Source organism: Peromyscus leucopus, chromosome 9 (genome assembly GCF_004664715.2).
Source record: "Peromyscus leucopus breed LL Stock chromosome 9, UCI_PerLeu_2.1, whole genome shotgun sequence".
Classification (NCBI taxonomy): domain Eukaryota; kingdom Metazoa; phylum Chordata; class Mammalia; order Rodentia; family Cricetidae; genus Peromyscus; species Peromyscus leucopus.
The window spans coordinates 18,209,579-18,230,802 of NC_051070.1; the positions used below are offsets into that span (position 1 = coordinate 18,209,579).

The 21,224-nt window shown below is 37.4% G+C and overlaps 1 non-coding gene across 1 annotated transcript; it reads left to right on the plus strand.

The window, feature by feature from the left end:
- The first annotated feature begins 16,037 nt into the window (after positions 1 to 16,037).
- LOC114700339 lies at positions 16,038 to 16,141 on the plus strand. Its single transcript, XR_003735667.1, has one exon. It is a non-coding gene; the product is annotated as a U6 spliceosomal RNA (small nuclear RNA).
- The last annotated feature ends 5,083 nt before the right edge of the window (positions 16,142 to 21,224 follow it).

Here is a 21,224-nt window from a genome sequence, read left to right on the forward strand (position 1 = left end):
CTTCTTTGGGGTAGGAGGAGACAAAGCAAGAGTAATAAGATTTCATTGTATGAAAATGTCAAGGAACACACATATCATATATATGTATATATATATATATACATATATATGATGTGTGTATGCATATATATATTTGTTTTGTTTTCTTTCTTGTTTGCTAAATAACTGTCCAAGGACTGTAGTTATTTATGTTGCAAATAATGTCATTCTTTACTTCATTTCTCCAGAGAAATAAGTTTCTTTACCAGTTTTGCTACAGCTAGATGTGTTAAAAATAATATATACCAGTTCTAAATTTTAACATCAATTCAATATTACTAAATAAAACTTATCTCATTAATAAGATGACATGGAAAAAATACCTAGTATCCCCAGACTGTACCCCCACCCTTGGGCCCCATATCCCACCTTACTTCTTTGGAAGAAGACTTTGGCTTTACCAGGGGCCAGGCAGAATCTGGGAACCCCAGACTGTACCCCTTACCTTGGACTCCGTATCCTGGCCTACAACTTCAGAAGAACAGACTTCCGATTTACTGTAGCACAGGCCAGATCTACGGACCCCAGCCCCGACAGCTGTACTGGAGGTTAGACTGGTTCTAGGGACCCCAGGTGAGACACCACCCACCACCCATTTAACCCCTTTAAGTCCACCCAACAACCCTAGACTGCACCCCCTCCGCTGGGCTCCATTTCCTGGCCTACAAATCCTGAAGAAGACTTTGGTTTTACCAGAAGCCATGTCAGATCTAGGGATCCCAGATAAGACACCACCCGCCACCTGCTAATACTCCTTAAAACCAACAACTCCAGAGTGTAACCCTTCCCCAGGGCCCCAAAATAGGCCACACAGCCCCAATAGCCTTATCGTAGGCCAGGCTGGGACCCCAGGAAAAACACCACGCTCCACTCACCACACCCCTTTAAGACTACCAAACAACCCCAGACTACATCCCACCCTGGGCTCCATATCCTGTCCTACAACTTCAGAAGAAGACTTCAGCCTTCCCATAGGCCAGACTAGATCTAGGGACCTCAGGACCTAAAAACCCGAGAGGGAACCCCTAACTGAAACTGAAGACTTGCTAGTCACCAGAATCCATGGCCATTTAGGCCAAAAGACCAGAGAGGAAAAAGAAACCAAGGAACAAAACACCCATCCAACAAAGACAAATGCAGGAATCAACACCAAGACCTATAATCACCCCAGATCCAAATGCCTAAATGCCAGTGTAAGAACACAATCAACAACAGAAAGGGCAATATGTCATTACCAGCTACACTATGACAGCAAGATCTGAACAATCCCAGATAGCTGAAGCACAAGAAAATGACCTTAAAAATGACTTTATAAAGATGGTAGATGTCTTTAAAGAGAATATGAAAAAAGTCCTTTAAAGAAATTGAGAAAAAGACAAACCAAAAATTAGAAGAAATCAATAAATCCCTAGAAGAAAGCCAAGAAAACAAACAAACAAGCAAACAGATGAAGGAAACTGTTCAGGACCTGAAAATGGAAATAGAAGCAATGAAGAAAACGCAAACAAATGGAATCCTGGAAATAGAAAATCTAGGTAACCAAACAGCCCAAACGTATGGAACACAGTGAAAGTGGTGTTGATAGCACTAAGCGCCTTCATGAAGAATTTGGGGAGATCTTATCCTAGCAACTTAACCACACACCTGATAGTTCTAGAACAAACAAAAAGAAGCAAACACACCCAAGAGGAATAGATGGCAGGGAATAATCAATCTGAGGGCTAAAATGAATAAAATAGAAACAAAGAGAAAAATACAAAGAATCAATGGAACAAAGAGTTGGTTCTTAAAGAAAATCAACAAAATATAGGTGCTGAGTCTTACAGCAACTTGCTATGCCATGTTTTGTTGATACTCATGGGAGACCTGTCCTTTCCTAAACAGAAACAGAGGAGGAGTGCATAAGTGAATGAGAACTGAGGGGTTTGAACGGGAGGGAGTGGGAGAAGAGGAAGGAGGGGGAACTGCAATGGGGATATAAAATAAATAAATTAACATTTAAAAAGAAGATATGCTGAGAAAATGATGAGAAAAAATATTTTGATACAGATTAAACAGGTATTTCTATGAAAATTAAGAAGATGGCATTTTGTAAAAAGGAAATCTCTTAAATCTTCTGAAATTACATTTTAATTCTATTTCTAGCAATAAGTGCTTTTTTAATTTAAAAAAGAAAAAAAATACCTAGATTAATGTCTACTATATAATTGATATCCAAAAGTCCTTGGCTCACAGCCCTTTCTTTTTGTGCTCTCAAAATTGAGTCTATTGTTTGAGCACTATTGCTGTGGGATATCGCTCTGTATGTTGTGAATATGTGTTGCTCTGATTGGTTGATTAATAAAACACTGATTGGCCAGTATCCAGGCAGGAAGGATAGGCAGGGTGAGGAGACAAGGAGAATTCTGGAAAGAGGAAGGGCTGAGTGAGGAGTCACCAGCCAGACACATAAAAAACAAGATGTCAAGACAAAACTAAAAAAAAGGTACCAAGTCATGTGGCTAAACATAGATAAAAATTATGGGTTAATTTAAGTGTAAGAGCTAGTCAGGAATAAGCCTGAGATAATGGTCAAGTGGTTATAATTAATATAAGCCTCTGTGTGCTTACTTGGGGTAGGCAATTGGGAGAGATTTTTCCCAACAGCTGTCTAGCCAGGACACAGGAAAACTTCCAACTACATACTAGTTGAAGATTCATCCCAGACCAACATTATACCTGAATGAAAAAGTACTTGACACTATTCTTCACTTTTAGTAAGGCTCAGAATATAAGACTAAATGTGCCATATAAAATTTTCAGGCTTTTTTTTTTAACTCAATTCCCTTTCTCCTCCTTCCTAAGCAGATTACTAAATTTGAGTTTCCTGTTTTGAATTCCTCCATGTCCTTTTTATTCCTTACCTTTGATTCAGTTCTGAAAATTGCTTTCCCCACCCTGACAGCCAACGGCTAAAGGCTTGAATTATTCCAGCAAGAGATAAATGTCTGAATTTTTTCAATGAGGTAGAGAGAAGCCTACTAAATAAACATATTCCGTTGACTCACAAAGTTGTAATCAATTTTAAACCATATCCATAAAGTTAAAGTTTCCCAGAATCTTCAAGCTGCTCCATATACCTCAGGATTATAAAATTTATGTAGCTAACTCTGCAAGAAATATCATTCTCTAACACAAACATATGGCTCTGCTCCCTATCTTTTCACACCGAGTCACTTGTCATAACACTTCTTACTTATTGGAATCCCCCATGTGGAGCTGAATTTAATCAATTAGAAAGGCTAGCTAATTTTAAAAAGCTATTCATATATAGGGAGAGTGGTCCAGATAATACATTCTCTATCTTGATGGCTCTTTGAAGTATAAAATAGTGAAATTAGCATCTGGGGATTTAGCTCAGTTGGTAGGATGCTTACCAACACAACATAAAATCTGGTATGATGGTACAAGCCTATAATATTAGTGCTTAGGATCTAGAGGTAAGTAGATCAGGAGTTCAAGGTCATCCTTAAGAAATAAGTGAGTCTGAGATTGAAGATAACCTTGGCAGCAGTCTTTTGCGGGGGTATCTTTGTGGATCTCCGTGGGCCTCCCTAGCTCTCTGCTTCCTCCCCTTCTCATGTGGTCTTCATTTACCATGGTCTCCTATTCCTTGTTCTCCCTCTCTTTTCTTGATCCAGCTAGGATCTCCCACTCTCTTTCCCTCGACCGTCACCCTTCATTGCTCCCACTCATGACCAGGGTGTTCATGTAGATCTCATCCATTTCTCAGTGTCTTTTTTGGGGTCCTGTTTTCCAGGTAACCTCGCTGGTGATGTGAGTAGCAGTCCAGTCATCCTTGTTCCACATCTAGCATCTTCCTATGAGTGAGTACATACCATATTTGTCTTTCTGAGTCTGGGTTACCTCACTCAGACTGCTGGCAATGGTCGAGAGACGGCAGGAACTGACCTACTCTGGTGATGGGATGGCCAAACACCCTGATAGTTGTGCCATAAACCCCATCCAAGGACTGAGGAATCTGGATGCAGACATCCACGGCTGGGCCCCTGGTGGAGCACTGGGAGTCTAATTAGTGAGAAAGAAGAGGGTTTATATGAGCGAGAATTGTTGAAGCCAAGGTTGGATAAAGCACAGGAACAAATAACCAAATGAATGGAAGCACATGAACTATGAACCAAAGGCTGAGGGGGCCCCCAACTGGATCAGGCCATCTGAATGGGTGAGACAGTCATTTGGCTTGATCTGTTTGGGAGGCAGCTGTGCCGTGGTGCCGGGTCCTGGGCTCGTTGCATGAGTTGGCTGTTTGAATCCTGGGACTTATGCAGGGACGCTTGGCTGGGTCTGGGAGGGGGGGGACTGGACCTGGCTGGACTGAGTCTATCAGGTCGATCCCGGTCCTCGGGGGAGACCTTGATCTGGAGGAGGTGGGAATGGGGGATGGGCTGGGGGGAGAGGGAGGGGGCGAAATGGGGAGAACAGGGGAATCTGTGGCTATTATGTGGAACTGAATGGTGTTGTAAAATAAAAAAAAAAAAGAAAAAAAAAAAAAGATAACCTTGGGTACCTAAGGCCATGACTCTAACCAACAAAAATCAGGAAATACTAGAATTTATTTTTTTCCCTTTTTAAGGACTTACTTTTTTGCAACACAAAAAGATCACCACCAAGTAATAAAATATATGTACTGCTCTTGATTTTCACTCTAAGGAGAGCCTTTATGCCTGTAATATTCAAGAAATCTATGGGAAAACAGTATTGGGTATAGCCTACAATATTTAGGGGATCTATGGGAGCCATTTCACCAATGATTCAAAAAAAATATAATAGATTCCTGGTACTTGGGGTTTTATTAGGCAGTGTATGATATCCAGTTTGGGTTTTATTCCCCCATTTATGGTAGCTCTATTTAAACTCCTTTTATATATGTATACATTTTAGAAAGCATTTATAGTAGTATATTTCCACATGGTTTTCAAAGGGCCCATAGTGTCAATTATTCTCCTTTTCTCCTCTACCCTACTCCCCACCCCCATACCATTTAATCTCCGTGTTCTAATTTTCCCTTTATCCCTTTATAATACTGTAATCTAGTTCTCCTGTTGTATGAGATCCTTTTCTTCCCTGATCCCTAATTAGCTACCATTAAATATCCTTTGTAATCATTCTAAATGAAAAACAAATCCACAGAGCTTAAAATATGGCATTCACATATAAGAGAAAACAAGCAATGTTTGTCTTTGGGGTTTGGGTTACCTCACTCAGGATGATTGCTTCTTGCTCCATCCATGTAATTTTATTTTTGTTACCATCTAAATAATATTTCATTGCATAAATAAATGTACAACAATTTCATTATCCATTGATCAGCTAATGGACATCTAAGCTATTACCAATTTCAGGCTATTGTGAATAGAGCAGCAATGAACATGACTGAGCAAGTACCTCTGGAGTAGGATGCAGAATACCTTGGGTATATGCTCAAGAGTTGTAGAGCTGGATCTTATGTTCTTTGGGCTTTTTGAGGAACTGCTACACTGATTCATATAGTGGCTTTGCAGTTTGCACATCCACCAGCAATCAATAAGTGTTCCCCTTACCCCACATTCTTGCAAGCGTGAACAATCATTGGTTTCACTGGTCTCGGCCATTATGACTGGTGTTAGATGAAATCTCAAAGTGGTTTTGATTTGTTTCCCTGATGGCATTTGATGTTGAACATTTTTAAGTGTTTCCCAGCCATTTGAGTTTCTTCTTTTTGAGAACACTGTTTAGATCTGTACCCCATTTTTAATTGGGTTGTTTGTTTTCTTAATATTCAATCCTTTGATAGCTTATATCCTTACTTAGGGGACAGAAGAAAGATGAACATTATTTTTTCACTGGGTTGACATTTGACCACTACATCAAAATACCATTCTTAAATTTGAATATTCTTTAGGACTCCAAGAGCCCAGGAAACTGCCTCAAGAACAAGTGAATGAGACTACAAGAAATTAAAAAGTTTCTGCTCAGCAAAAGAAACTATCAGCAAAATAAACATACAGCAACAGAATGGTGGAAATCTTTGCTATATCTCAGACAGAGGGTCGATATCTATAATATATAAAGATTAAATATCAAAAAACTACCACTCAGTAAATGGGCTAAGAAATGAACATCAGTTTTCAAAGGAAGAAATATAATGGACAATAATTTTTTAGTGATCAACATCTTTAGCCACCAGAAAAATACAAAGAAAAGCTACTTACAAGATTGCATCTCACCCCATTCCAGAAAACAAATGATAACAAATGTTGGTTGTGCTGTGGCAGAAAACCACATTCACTGCTGGGGATAAACCAGTGAAGTGTCTATAAAAATCACTATGGAAATTTCTCAAAAATTTAAAATAGAACTAACATGTGGCCAGCTCTATCATTACAGGGCAGGTGTCCAAAGGACTCTATATCCTACCACAAAAATATGTGCAATTCTGTGTTTACTGCTGCCTTATTCACAAGAGCAAGGAAATTGAACCAGCTTGGAGGTCCATGAACAAATGAATAATGAAAATGTGACAAAGCTACACAATAGAATTTTTATTTTAAAGAAATGAAAATTTCTGGAAAACCTATGGAAGTATTAAGACAAATCAGAAGATAAAAGGCACCCGTTTTCTCTCATGTAGGAATCTTTCCAGTGTGTGTATGTAAGTAAGAAGATATGAGAATGGGTCTAGGCTGTGAAACTAGATAGGAGACCATGAGAGGGAGGGTAACGAACGTCGAGGAAGTCAGGGAGAGCAACACGGTGCAGGTGACATGAAAACAAGGAAGAGGCTAGAACGGGAGCGTGAGGAACAAAACAAATTCTGTTTGAACAATACTGCCATGGACGATACTTGGCATGCTAATACAAAATAATTTCTTAAATTAGACGTTCTATCCAATTGTTCAGTGATATTGTTCTAGGCCAATAAGAAGGTTTGGAAAATGAAGTTTCAAGTAATGTAGTCAAGAGTTCTGAGGGGTGCGATCATTTTCCTTTACTTACTGAAGACTTCCTGATGCTGTATGTAAACTGCTCCTCCTCATCCTGTGGCAAAATAGGAAGTACTCTAACTATAATAAATTAATTCATATAGAAATAATTTCAAAACTGTACTTATTTATCTAATATCACTTACTTTATACAAATTTGTAGAGCAACAGGAAGAGAGGAATTATAAGTCTCTGGGTTTAGGGAAAAAGTCAGTTAAAAAAAAAAACTAAAGTACAACTACACATTTGTTTCGCCAGCATTCCAGTTTATGTTGATTAATCTAACTTTACCATAAAATTCATAGGAAAATGAGATTTTATAAACAAATGCTACAAATAAATAGGAGTTATTTTTGACTCATGTCCTCAACTTAAGAAAGTTTGCTATCCTCTCCTACCCCCCAGCAGTTCATGAGCTTTAAGTACAAAGATCTCTGAATCCAAAAATGTCAAAAGATTATTTTTGTATGCTAGAAGATTCAATCCATGCCTCTTAAAAATGTAGAACTTGTTTGCCTCCCAGGCTGAGCGCATCTTGGAATAGCTTTGTGTTAGCTACAAATAGCCATCCTTTCACGCCCTAGCAACTAGACTCTGTTTGAGCACAAGTTTTTGAAGAATTTCTTTTACTGACTTTTCCCCTTCTCTTTGCACCCACCAAACTCGCTGGCATCACAGTTTTAGGAAGGACAGGACGGAGAGAGGAAAGGAGGGAGGAGAAGAGGGAAGGGAGTGAAAGGGAGGGAAGAAGGAAACTTTAAAAAATCAGAAAGTGCACTGTTCCGTAGATGAGAAATATATAAAAGCAAAGTATACATTCTCTTCCTGTGTACACTTGGCAATGTAACCTTTCAGTAAACAATGGGTTTTCTGGTTATAAAGATGCCACAGAGCCTCCTTGCCCATTTGTACCTTTTCTGTATATAAAGACAAAGGAGGGGGAGATTTTTTTTTTTTTTTGAGAATGAGCCACCTGTAAACCCCATCAGTGTGTTGCTATAGCAACCAAAGCTCTTGCGATCTGAGAAAAGAAAGCTGCCTTTATTTCAAACCAGCATGCAATGTTTAGCGAAGGACAAGAGAAAGAGGCAATAATGTTGATCATTTCATTATTCTAAAATGTGAATTGCCCTAAGCTGGCTCTTAGCCATAATTCTAGTATCCTCTAATGAGTATCCAAGCCCCTCAATGCTGCAATACTTCATGTCCATTAATTAAATATTATACCAAATGATGTCTTATAACAGTTGGCTAAATTTGTTCATCAACAAAACAGTGATTAATTTATACAATGATACTTGTGTCATCCTTCAATGTATTGACAAAGGTGGTGTTTAACTTTTCGTAGTAGGAGTGGTTATAGCCAAAAAAAAAAAAGTGGGAAAATGATGAGAAGCAGAAAAGGACCCTGAAATGTCCTGTAATTTTTAGCTAGATGTGGTTGTGAGACTGTCTCTACTCCATATATCTCATGCTATGACTCCTCACCAAAATAAAGACCACACACTATTTCAGTGTTTAAATAACAAGGATAAAAATTCTGCGAAAAGAATAAAAGGCAGAATAGGGATAACAAAATGGCCTTGAACTCCCAATCTTCTTGCCTCAGGCTCTGAAGCGATGGAATCAGACTTTCGTGCCACCACAAACACGGATTGTGAAACATTAGACTAGAGGAGACCTTGAGTGAAGAAAGCTGAGGATGAGAGAACAGTGCTTTTAAGATTACAGTTTGCAATTGTTTTACTTTTTGCATATCAATGATAGGCTACATGGACATAACCTTTAGCCAAATAAGTATTTGGAGGCCTAAAGACTGTTCTAATTCTGATAATCCCAAAGTCTGCCCCCAGGTTGGGCAGAATTAGTAATTGTCTCTTCAAAATCAGCCACTCTTGGCCTCTTTTTCTCTATAAGGAAGAAATGAGCATTCTCTTCAATCCACTGTACTTTACAACTGTTTATATTTTCGAATACAGCAATAATTAACCTTTACCCTCTAAACTTATAGAGTAGCACACTGTAATGACAATGAGAAATACTGGCTTTATTAAAATATTACTGACTCCAGTTAATTGTATCTCAAACAGGAGATACATCTTGAGAACAGATGCCCAGCATAGATGAAATTCAAGAATATTTGTTGTCATGTATTTAACGTTTTCACGTGGCTTAACTACTTGGTTTAATTATATAAATTTTCGATATAATACAAATTTAATGTTACTGATTCAATATTGAAACAGTACTTTTTATTTTGCATTGTGTCTCCCTAGGGGCAGCTTTAGAGAAGATGTAAACTGTAGCTGAACCACAGCAGCTGTCTAAGGTGCACTGAAGGATTAGAGCTGCAGCAACACACTTTGGAGTCACACCCATAAGGTTAAACAATGCAAATGCTTAGCCCAGCACAGGAGAATGTGTTTCTTAGAAATGGTTCTGGGAGTACCATGTTTCTTGGAGTCATAGTTTACTCACATAGAAAAAGATGTTGCTCTCTTCGAGACTATTTGAATATTCATTTATATTTTATAATCATATATAATAAACTAAAAATTATATAGCAATACACATCATGTATATAGCCTCAGAGTTCATGACCCTGATCATATAGTTTTGAGATGTTGGAATTTATCTGTCTTTTCATGGAAATAATTATAATTTGGCTATATTTTATAACATATGGTATACTTAAAGAGTTAAGCAATATTAGTCACCTGTTTTATATTACACTTGTATTACTTAGTACACAAAGTATTTTACAGTTCATATTTTGTTATGACTATTGAAAAGCTATGCCTACCATGTTTACTGCTATAACCCAGGAGTGTTCCATGAGCGTTCCAGAGGCCCCTTGGGAATCTCTCACATTGACATGGCATTCCGAACTGCCAGAATCTACATTTGGATGTGTATGATTTTGCTACAAAAAAATGTTGAAGTCCATGCAGCCAAGCCATTCTTTTGGCTGCTCATCAGAGGATCTGTGGATTATGTGTTTCTATTCTAGGGCTGGAACTATTTACCTTTTAAAGAATATAAGGAAAGAAACTCAAGCTTTCTTTCAAAGTATTACTTTGAGAGGGATGGAAGATCTTCAGCAAAAGTGCTGATGGCCGATTTAACATTTATAACATGTTAAGAGGCATATCATCATTTATTGTTAAAAAAAAAAAACTTTAAAAGTTATCAGAAAGCCTCCCTAAATACAGCATTGCCTTGCTGTGAAATCCAGTGAAATCCTGTTCTACTGGTTAGAATTGCCTCAAGAAAGGCTAATCTAGACATTTCTCTTTCTGACTAGAAACAAGTCAGATCACTGCTATTATCATCTTAATTGCTTTTATAACTTTGAGTGAAAAAAGATGTAAAAGATATCCAGTTTATTTGGTTTGAACTGACAAGAAGACTAGTACTGAGATTTCAACATTCTTACATGTGTGTGTGTTCATACATGTGCACATGTGTGTAAATGCATATGCAGAACAAAAGTCAACTGGGTGTCGTTCCTCTGGTGCTGTCCATCACCTTTCTGAGATAAGATCTCTCCCTGGGATCTGGGGTCACCAACTAGGCCAGATTATCTGGCCAAAAGGCCACAAGGATCCACCTGTGTCCACCTTCCTAACACTGGAATTACAACTGAGTATGTTACACATCTGGCTTTTTTTATGTCTAGAAATTAAAATGGTCCTCAATGCTTACAAAACATCACTTTACTGGCTGACCTATCACCTGGACTCTGTAAATCTCCTTATTTTTCAAGAATCACTTCACATTACTTCCGTAAAATCTATGTGTTCAAATTTCATTAGCTGGGAAAATACACTTTTTCTTATTAGTTCTACTATATATAGCTAAATGATATTTTTATATAAAAACAAGCACAGAAACTGGGAAATAGAAGACAGAAAAACAACTAAGTGCATCAGGATATAAAGAATAAATGACAAGTAACCTGGCTTTTCTTTTTTACCACATGTATACTAGACTTTGTGTATAAGAATTTGGCAGTCCAGAAGACACTAAACGTTTTAGAAAGCGCTAGGGAAATTAGACGATTCTTCCTAGTGAAAATATAAATATTGGCAGTCTAATTAGACATTTCTAGTCATACAGTAATAGATCTGTGGATGTCAAACATTACTGCAAAAGTGGTAACATCATCTTTATCCCAGACTGACTGAGAAGCTGGGAACTGCTCATGTCCCTCTCTAGATCTAAGGAGGCTAGTGGACCATTGTCAATACTTCCGTTACCTCTAAGGCTCTGAGGCACTCCTACCCACCCCCATACTCTCCAGACAAGGAAATATGAACAGAGGTCTGTGAGAAAACAAAATCCCTCTCTCCTGCTGTCCATGTAAGAGTGGTATCAAGCTGGCCCCCTAAAGTATAGGTTTAAGTAATAATCAGAATTTTGAGAGCTTGATTGGAGGTTCTATCAGGGGAGTGCAGCTACTCACTCATATATCCTTGAATGAAGGCCCATCCTCCCCTATCTGGGAAGGTAGTTCTCTTTGACCAACTCCACAGCTTAGGGATATACACATATGAGCAGTGAAGGAGAAAAGGGACACTTGTGTGATCAGCCAGATTGGCCAAATCAACCCTGCCAATCAATGCCAACCAATACCAGATGTCAGAACCAGATGAAGACAATGCCTACACAGCTCATTGAACAAGAAGTTGATCTGGTGCCTACATAGAGCCTTCACCCCTTTGGACTAGTGCTCATGGGACAGGAAGGTGCTTTGTGCACTACCAAAGGAAAAAGATGAACACTAATCCAACTACAAACCCTTTGATCTATAATGACGACCTGCCTGCAAGACACACAAGGGCAGTGATGGCACAAAGTTGGTGGGAGTAACCAACCAATATCCAACAAGATTCCACGCCAACTCCATACCCAATACTGCTCAGGTGGCCAAGAACCTGAGACCAAATGGGCCAGGGTCCTAGGAGAAAACCAAATACTACTGTTCTGCTAGAGGAACTTAGCCATAACAACATTCTGCTATACTCACAGATCAGGGCCTTGCTCAGCTGTCATCAGAGAAGCTTCCTCCTGCAGTAGATGGAAACAAAAACAGAGACCCACAACTAGACAATATAGAGAGAGCGGAACACTTTGGAATACTCATCCCTAGTATGGGATGTCTCCTCAAACCCCTCCTTCAGGGTTTAGGGACCTCTGCAGAAAGAAAGGCAAGGAGATTGTACAAACCAAAGTGGACTGAGGACACCAAGTAAACAAGGTCTTCGAAACACAGCAGAACTTACACACATATGAATTCACAAAGACTGTGGCGGTGTGCACAGCCTCTGCATGGGTCTGAGCCACATGGTATCCCAGCTCTGAGAGCAGTAGACACAGGTCCACATCACTAACCCAGAAACTATTTCCAATTGACAATCATTTGTAAAATGTACTTCTCTCCAACAGAGTCCCACTGGGGATCCAAGCCATTTTTAAGAGCAGGCTCAATTCTTGTTAATAGATGGCCAACATAAAACAAAATCAATGACATCTTTTTTTGTCTTTTTCTGTTTCTTTCTCTCTTTTTCTTTTTCTTTTTGTCTTGATAGGTCCTTTGGATATATATTATAGCTTCCAGTTTTGTGTTTTTATAGGATTTCTGTGTGGGCGAATGTGGGTGTATCTACATCTATATGTGTTTTTTAGTTCTTTTATTCTTTTTTTGGTTGGCTTGTTTTTGTTTATTATTATTATTGTTGATGTTGTTTTTGTTATTTAGAAGCCTGATTCTAAGGAGAGACAGAAAGAGTCTGGATTTGGATGAGAAGGAAAGTGGAGAAGATCTCTGAGGAGTTGGGGTGGGAAAACAGTAGTCAGAATATATTGTATTTAAAAAACTACTTTGAATAAAAGAAAAGTAGAAACATTAAAAATAAAGAATCAACGATTTGCTAAAAGAAGTGGTACATCCCCTTAATCTAAGCACTCAAGAGGCAGAGGCAGGAGGATCTCTGTGGATTCAGTGCCAAATTCCCCAGATAGTCAACACTGAATAGAGAGACCCTGTCTCAAACAAACAAAAAAACACCAAAAACAATAACAACAAAAAAAGTATCAGAGTTTCATAACAAATACCAGAAATGTCTGGACACAAAATCCTGCCCCTAAACAAAAAGCTGTTTTCAACTGATACCTGTTGAGAAAGGGAGATTAATTCTCCCCAAGGGCATATCAACCACACTCCAAGACAGGTCCTGTTACCAGGAGTGGTTCTCCAATACAAAGCTCACTCCCCCTTTGTGTGTGTGTACTTTTGTTTGGTTTTGACATTATTTTTGTCTTTTTATTTTTATTTTTATTTTGGTTTTTTGTTTGGGTTTTCATATTTTAAGAGAGTGAGAGAGAGAAAGGACATGAGGTTGGGTGAGTAGTTAGGTGAGGAGGATCTGAAGGAAGAGTTGGAGGAAGGCAAAGAAAATGGTCAAATATACTATATGAAAAAAATTAAAAATTTTAAAGGACCAGAAATATCTGCATTTCAGTGAAAAAATGCGTAGTAATCAAGAACTAGGAAATTTTTAAGTTGAATTAAAAAATCAATAGAGAATACTGAGAAAAGAGATATTAGAATTAATGGATCAAAAGAGTCAACATCAAAAAATTATTTCAATAAGAAATTAGTTTAATGTCTCCCTCTATCAAGATATCTCTTTCATTGCTCTCCCACTCCATCCCTCTCCCAGCTCGATCATCTCACTCCCTCGTGTTCTCATCCCCCATCCCCTCCCCTCTATTGTGCCCCCCATCTCCAGTTTACTCGTAGAGATCTCCTCTGTTTCCCCTTCCCAAGGTGATCTGTACACACCTCTTAGGGTCCTCTTTGTTTCCTAACGTCTCTGGAGCTGTGGGTTGTAGTCTGGTTATCCTCTGCTTTACATCTAGTATCTACTTATGAGTGAGTAAATACCATATTTATCATTCTGAGTCTGGGTTACCTCACTCAAGATTTTCTAGTTCTATCCATTTGCCTGCAAATTTCATGATATCATTGTTTTTTACAGCTGAGTAATACTCCATTGTGTATATGTACCACATTTTCTTAATCCATTTTTCAGTTGAGAGGCATCTAGGTTGCTTCCAGGTTCTGGCTATTATGAATAATGCTGCCATAAACATAGTTGAACAAATGTCCTTGTGGTATGATTGAGCATCCCTTAGGTATATGAACAAGAGTGGTATCAATGAGTCTTGAGGAAGATTGATTCCCAATTTTCTGAGAAGTTGCCATACTGATTTACAGAGTGGCTGTACAAGTTTGCACTCCCTCCAACAGTGTAGGAGTGTTCCCCTTATTCCACATCCTCTCCAGCATAAGCTGTCTTCAGTGTTTTTTATCTTATCCATTCTGTCAGGAGTAAGATGGTATCTCAGATTCATTTTGATTTGCATTTCCCTGATGACTAAGGATGTTGACATTGCTTAAATGTCTTTAGGCCATTTGGAATTCTTCTGTTGAGAATTCTCTGTTTAGATCTGTAGCCCATTTTTTAATTGGATTGTTTGGTATTTTGCTGTCTGGTTTCTTGAGTTCTTTATATATTTTGGAGATCATCCTTCTGTCAGATGTGGGGTTGGTGAAGATCTTTTCTCATTCTGTAGGCTATTGATTTGTCTTATTGATTGTGTCCTTTGCCTTACAGAAGCTTCTCAGTTTCAAGAGGTCCCATTCATTAATTGTTGCTCTCAGCGTCTGTGCTACCGGTGTTATATTTAGGACATGGTCTCCTGTGCCAATGTGTTCAAAGCTACTTCCTACTTTCTCCTCTGTCAGGTTCAGTGTAGCTGTATTTATGCTGAGGTCTTTGATCCACTTGGATGTGAATTTTGTGCATGGTGATAGATATAGATTTATTTGCAGTCTTCTACATGTTGATATCCAGTTATGCCAACACCATTTACTGAAGATGCTTTCTTTTTTTCATTGTATAGTTTTGGCTTCTTTGTCAAAAATCAGGTATTCATAGGTGTGTGGATTAATGTCAGGATCTTCAATTCGATTACATTGGTCCACATGTCAGTTTTTATGCCAATACCAAATTGTTGGGTTTTTTTTTTTTTTTGGTTTTTGTTTTTTTTGGGTTTTTTGTTGTTGTTGTTTTCAAGACAGGGTTTCTCTGTGTAGTTTTGGTGCCTGTCTTGGATCTTGCTCTGTAGACCATACTGGCCTCATACTCACAGAGATCTACCTACCTCTGCCTCCCGAGTGCTGGGATTAAAGGTGTGCGCTTGTTTTTATTACTATAGCTCTATAGTAGAGCTTGACGTCAGGGATGGTGATGTCTACAGAAGTTGCTTTATGTAAACGATTGTTTTAGATATCCTAGGTTTTCTGTTTTCCCCAATGAAATCAAGTATTTTTCTTTCGAAGTCTGTGAAGAATTGTGTTGGGATTTTGATGGGAATTGCATTGAATATGTAGATTGCTTTTGGTAAGATGACCATTTTTATTATGTTAGTTCTATCTATCCATGAGCATGAGCGATCTTTTCATATTCTGATATGTTCTTCAATTTCTTCTTCAAAGATTTTATCCCTGGTGCATGAGTTAGCTTTCTGAATCCCATTACCTATGGTTGGACACCTTGCTTACCCTTGAGGTAGGAGAGCATGGGAGGGGGGTGCTTGGGCCTTCCTCAACTGAATATACGAGGTTTTGCTGTCCCCCGATGGGAGAACTTACCCTTGGGGAGGAGGGGATGAAAGGTGGGGAGGGAGGTTAGGCAGGGTGGAAGGAGTGGGAAGAGGCATGAGAAAGGGATCTGTGGTTGGTACGTAAAATGAATTTTTAAAAAAATTAATAAAAAAATTAATCAAACATGTTAAATTCAATTTCAAAGATATAAAGATTCAGCAAAGAAACAGAAATTCTCATAAATGAAATAAGTGATACAAAGAAGACAAGATGGAAACTTTAGGATAATATACATATATGTTGTGCTCACTTCAGCAGCACATATACTAAAATTGGAACGATACAGAGATTAGCATGGCCCCTGCGCAAGGATGACATGCAAATTCACAAAGTGCTCCATATATTTTGGAGGGAAGGAAGCTGTGTCAGGATGTATTGTATGAGAAAAGAATAAACAAAAAAATTAAAGAAAAATCCCACAGTAAAACAAAATGTAAAAACATCAATGACCTAGGAATCAATTAGTAGAAAAAAATAAGTGTCACAGCTGGAGTGAACTATAATCTAAAGTCAAGGGAATGTTTTATTGTTGGTGACTCAATGTTAAAAACAGAGACAATGTATTCTACCAATTCTATTCTCTTTAGTTTTCATGACTATGAAATACCTTAGGAAATTAAAACGATGAACAATATAGGTTATTGTTATTTCCAATTTTCACAGGAAGTTTTGCAATTAAATGTCATTTCTCTTTACAAGAAAGACAAATTTAATTTAAACAACTCCAGTGTCATAATTTTTGTTTTTCCTGAAGAGAAATATATTAATCATAAACAAGTTAAGGATGCAGAAGAACATTTTATATGCCTTTCTCATGTGCATACAAAAGTTTCTAAATGGACTTGCTGTAATTTCCAAAACAATTTTCTGCAATATTTATGTGGCATTTAAAATATCAAGAACATGGATAATTCTTATTTTTAAAGCAGTTTAAGATGGACTCACAGGAATTCTCGGTATTAACTGAAGTTCTATTGGTAGGAGCACAGTGTACTTCAAACAAGAATGGGACATTATTTTCTATTGACTTAACCTCCCTTCTTTAAAACAGCTCACTATGTAACATTAAAATCTTCCAATATTTTTAAAAGTTTTATTCATCCCTTCCTTTTTACTTAAATTTTATTTTGAAACATGAAATGGGAAAATATACCAGAAGGCTATGAGTACCTTTCACTCAGCTTGTTAAAATGGAAGCATCCTGCATAGCAGGATTAAAAACATCAAAATGAGAAAAGCTAAATATATATACACGCACGCGCGTGCATGCGTGCGTGCGTGCGTGCGTGCGTGCGTGCGTGTGTGCATGCGTGTGTGTGTGTGTGTTGATGTGTGTGGTCTGAACAATGAAACAGAAGACAGATAACAGAAATTAACAAATATGAACAATAGGGAGACAACAAATTAAAAAGATAGATAAGATAAATGAGTGAAAGACATTCATAGGACAATAAACAAGAGAAGATATATATGTCATTAACGTTTTAAAATAGGGTAAAGAGGGAGAGACTTAAAAATTACTTGAAGGAATGTTTCAAATTTGACCCCCAAAAAAACCCCTATATTATAAAAAAGATGAGTGATCCACAGTAGACTAAATCCAATGAATTTCCCCCGAACCACAGAATTTCTATAAATACACCCACAAAATGTATTGAAAAAAGTGTGAGAAAAATCAGACGATCTCCACATAGGAGAAAAATAATTCAAGTAACAGATTTTTTTATATCAATAAATCACAAAGAGAGGGAAATGACAAATTGACACAAAATTGAAAGAAATAAACTGTCAACCCATAAGTAGATAGCGAATCAATCCCAATTCAGGACTAGGAGGAAAATCAAACATATTCAAATGGAGAAAACAAAATTGAAATTGTCACAACCAGATCTACCCTGCAGATTGGACGCCGACAGTCTGAATCATACGCTTTCTTTCATATGTTACTGCCCATTTGCTCTAGTAAGAAAGTAGATGAACTTTAATTTTTTATGTATCACCTTGGAATGGATAATAGATAGACAGACAGACAGTCAGACAGATAGATGGATGGATATATAAATAGGTGATATATGAGTAGATAGATTTATAATAATGCATTTTAAATGTTGACCCAGATGTTCCCAGCAAGTCCTTTTAGTGTATTCATTCCTAATATTCTTTCTGATAAGACTACAGATAAGATAAGAAAAATCCCTCAAATTATCACTAATCATCAATTACAATGCACAGAGATTTTGAATGATAACTTTTTAGAACCCAAATGTTAGCATTAAGTAGTTAAGAGTTGTGTTAATTTTCTTTACAATATTCTTTTGAGTTTTTTCTTATTTTTCATTAAAACAAGTATTTGAATTATGTAAAGCAAAATCTATATTTAAATTGGGTTAACTATGATGTGACTTCAAACTCAGATCCCAGTATATATAATAAATTATATGGAAATAAGTATTTGGAGAGCCACAGAATGATTTTTGGCAAATCTGCCTACAATGTGATAATCTACTTAGGGTAATCACCATCTTCATGGAGACTAAACTTTTATTCTTTAATTTGTTCCCTCAAATCCTTTTCCATCTGTTGTTTGCATATACAGATAAATGAGCTTGCAAACACATGTGCACACACATATGCATGCCATTTACACAAATATTAATGTCTAGTAACATATAATCATACCCTACGGACTTGTACAAGTTACTGTGGTTTAAAATATTAAAATGCATAGTTTCTTCCCATAACATTTGTTTTAAAATTGAGAACATAGACATACAATTAAAATACAATGTTTAAGACAATATGATCTGACCCAAAATTTCTCAACATTTCCTTAAATAAAAATCTGAACTTCCTTAGTTCTGCTTATCAAACTCCAATAATCTGGTTGAGATACCCTCCCAATTTCTCACAGCACATTCCCTGCCCTGACTATTTTCTGGCAGACAACCAAGGTTGTAGTGTAACTAATTCTTCATTTCTTAAGTATCCTTTCCTCATTCACATCAAAACAGTTCACGACAAATTATTTTATAGAACATCTCAAATGTTTTTTTTAAAAAAGTCAGTGTATGTAAATCTGAACTGCTTTTCGAAACTAGAAAAGATGCCACACAGTAACTGGTACCTCCTTAAAGGTCTTCAGTTGGATGTGCTTGCCCAGTGACAATTCCCATAGTCTACAAACACTGATCAAGAATGAATAGAGGAGCAAGATCTTGGAACTGTTGTATAGCAACATTAACAAAAGGTTTATGCTGCAGCCATGTGCTGTGTAGAACCTAGCAGTAAAAGTAGGCACTCCTCAAATTATTTTTAAGGGAGGACATGAAGAAGAGTGAAGAAACTAAGTGAAAGAAGTTACAAACTGGTAAGGAACATTGCAGTGAGTGTGCTTGTTTCATTAGATTGAGGAAAATTCTAAAAGCAGACAATTCAAGGTGCAGAGTCTGTGTCTAGCATCAGCATAATGTACAACACAAATAAGAAGCATTGGAATGTTTAACAAATGGATAAATAACTTAAATAACTCTTCAGTTCATGTTAATGAAGTAGAAAGACAAAGTGAACATTATATTTTTATTTTAAGAACAACACAGTATACAAAGGAAAGATTCCAACAGAGGTTCACCATGTTTTCTTTATTTCAGTCTTGTTGGTGTTCTTAATAAAGTTTACAAGTAACTTAGTGATCAAGTTTTGATGTTTAGATGTAATCAGTCACTGTTCTATGACTTCAGGACTAGTCTGCACTGCAATAACAAAGAAGCCAGTGAGCAAACAAGCTTGACAAATGCACTTAAAGTATAAAAAATTATTCCAGGAGTAGATTGAGTCATGCTAATTAAACAAACATAAATGTCCCCACTGTTGGGCTGTGCATTAAAGCAAAAGCATCTTTGTAATCAACAGTCTTAACCAAAAATGATCATCTGAAAAGTGTGTGTCTACCAAGAGCTGGTATTGGGCACCAGGATCCTCAGTGCACTTAATTTCAGCTTGATTAAATTACAGTTTGTATTTTGCCGTGTTTTTAAGATAGACAAATAAAGTGCAAATGTTTATTTTGCTCAAAATTTTATACAGTCAGACTGAATTTAAAAAACAATGTGATTTATAATTTCTGCTAATACAAAACCAGGGTTCAAATAATTGTGACAATGTACTAGCAGATGGGAAGAGTAATTTAGCCAGCAGACTAGTAATAATTTGATTTCCCAAATCCAATGACTCAAAATATCAATGTGTTCACTGAGAAATTACATGTGAAGTGAAGGAAACTTGAAGCCTTAGATAATAGTTATGTTCAAAAACACATGGTTCTCTCCTTAATCCAAAACACTTCTCAGATTATTCCATATATTTTGTCAAAAAAATTTAGGCACTACTTCTGGACTCTATCCAAAGTATCAGATACTGACTTCTCAAAATATTTTTTTAGTATGTTAAAATTACAAAGGGAAAATAAAAAGAATTGTGGTGTCACGTCCAAGAGGAAAGTTTCCTTTGTTGTTATTGCTTGTAATGCTGGGGTTTAAACCCAGAACCCTGCTGCATTCTGTCCCTGAGCTGCATCCCCAGCCCTCACAGGCATGTTGGCTTTCATAATACTTATGCCAGTACGTAATGCCAGCAAATTTATCTCTATTATTTCATTTAAAAACTTAGAATTTTGAAACAAAGTAACGTAAAGCAGGCTGTCCATACAGAAATACAGAAAACATGTGGAAAGCTGGAACTAAAAATCCTACCCCCTTTAAGTTACTAGAATTATTTTACTAGGAATAGTGTTTCAGACCTATCTGCACATATATTATATAAACAGACAACTAAATGGTATGATGAGTGGAGAGACAGCAGAAAAATGGATGTGTGGATAAATGAAGGAATTATTTATCATGGTTCTACACAACTGATACAGATGAAATCAAAAATTTCCACATGAATGAGGAAGAGGCTCGCAAGGCTCCATCCTTCTTCAGCTGAGGAGCTGTTGGCAGTTGATGGGTGCTGGGAGAGGCAGAGTCCATTTTCTTCTGGGGCGTGGCCTTGCTCCACTGTATGGGCCTATAGCCATGCGTAAGTGCATGCAGCACTAGTTGGCCTCAGTGGGTTATTGATCAACAACAAAAACTAACATGAATTTCAGAGGAGGATGAGGTGAACATGGGGGGAAGGGAGTTTGCAGGGAGTCAGATGGGAATACTGAGGGAAGGATATGATCAAAATATATTGTATAGGAAACCATGTTGGTATGACTTCATGGATGTGGCTTCTCTGACATTTGTAAGAGACACAATCTCACAGCAAAGTTTCCTTTGGCTCTTACAATCATTCTACCTATCTTCCACAATGATCATTGTGCCCTGTGTGCAAGAGTTGTGTCGTAGTTACATCAGTTGAAACTGGGATCCACAACCCTGCATTTTGAT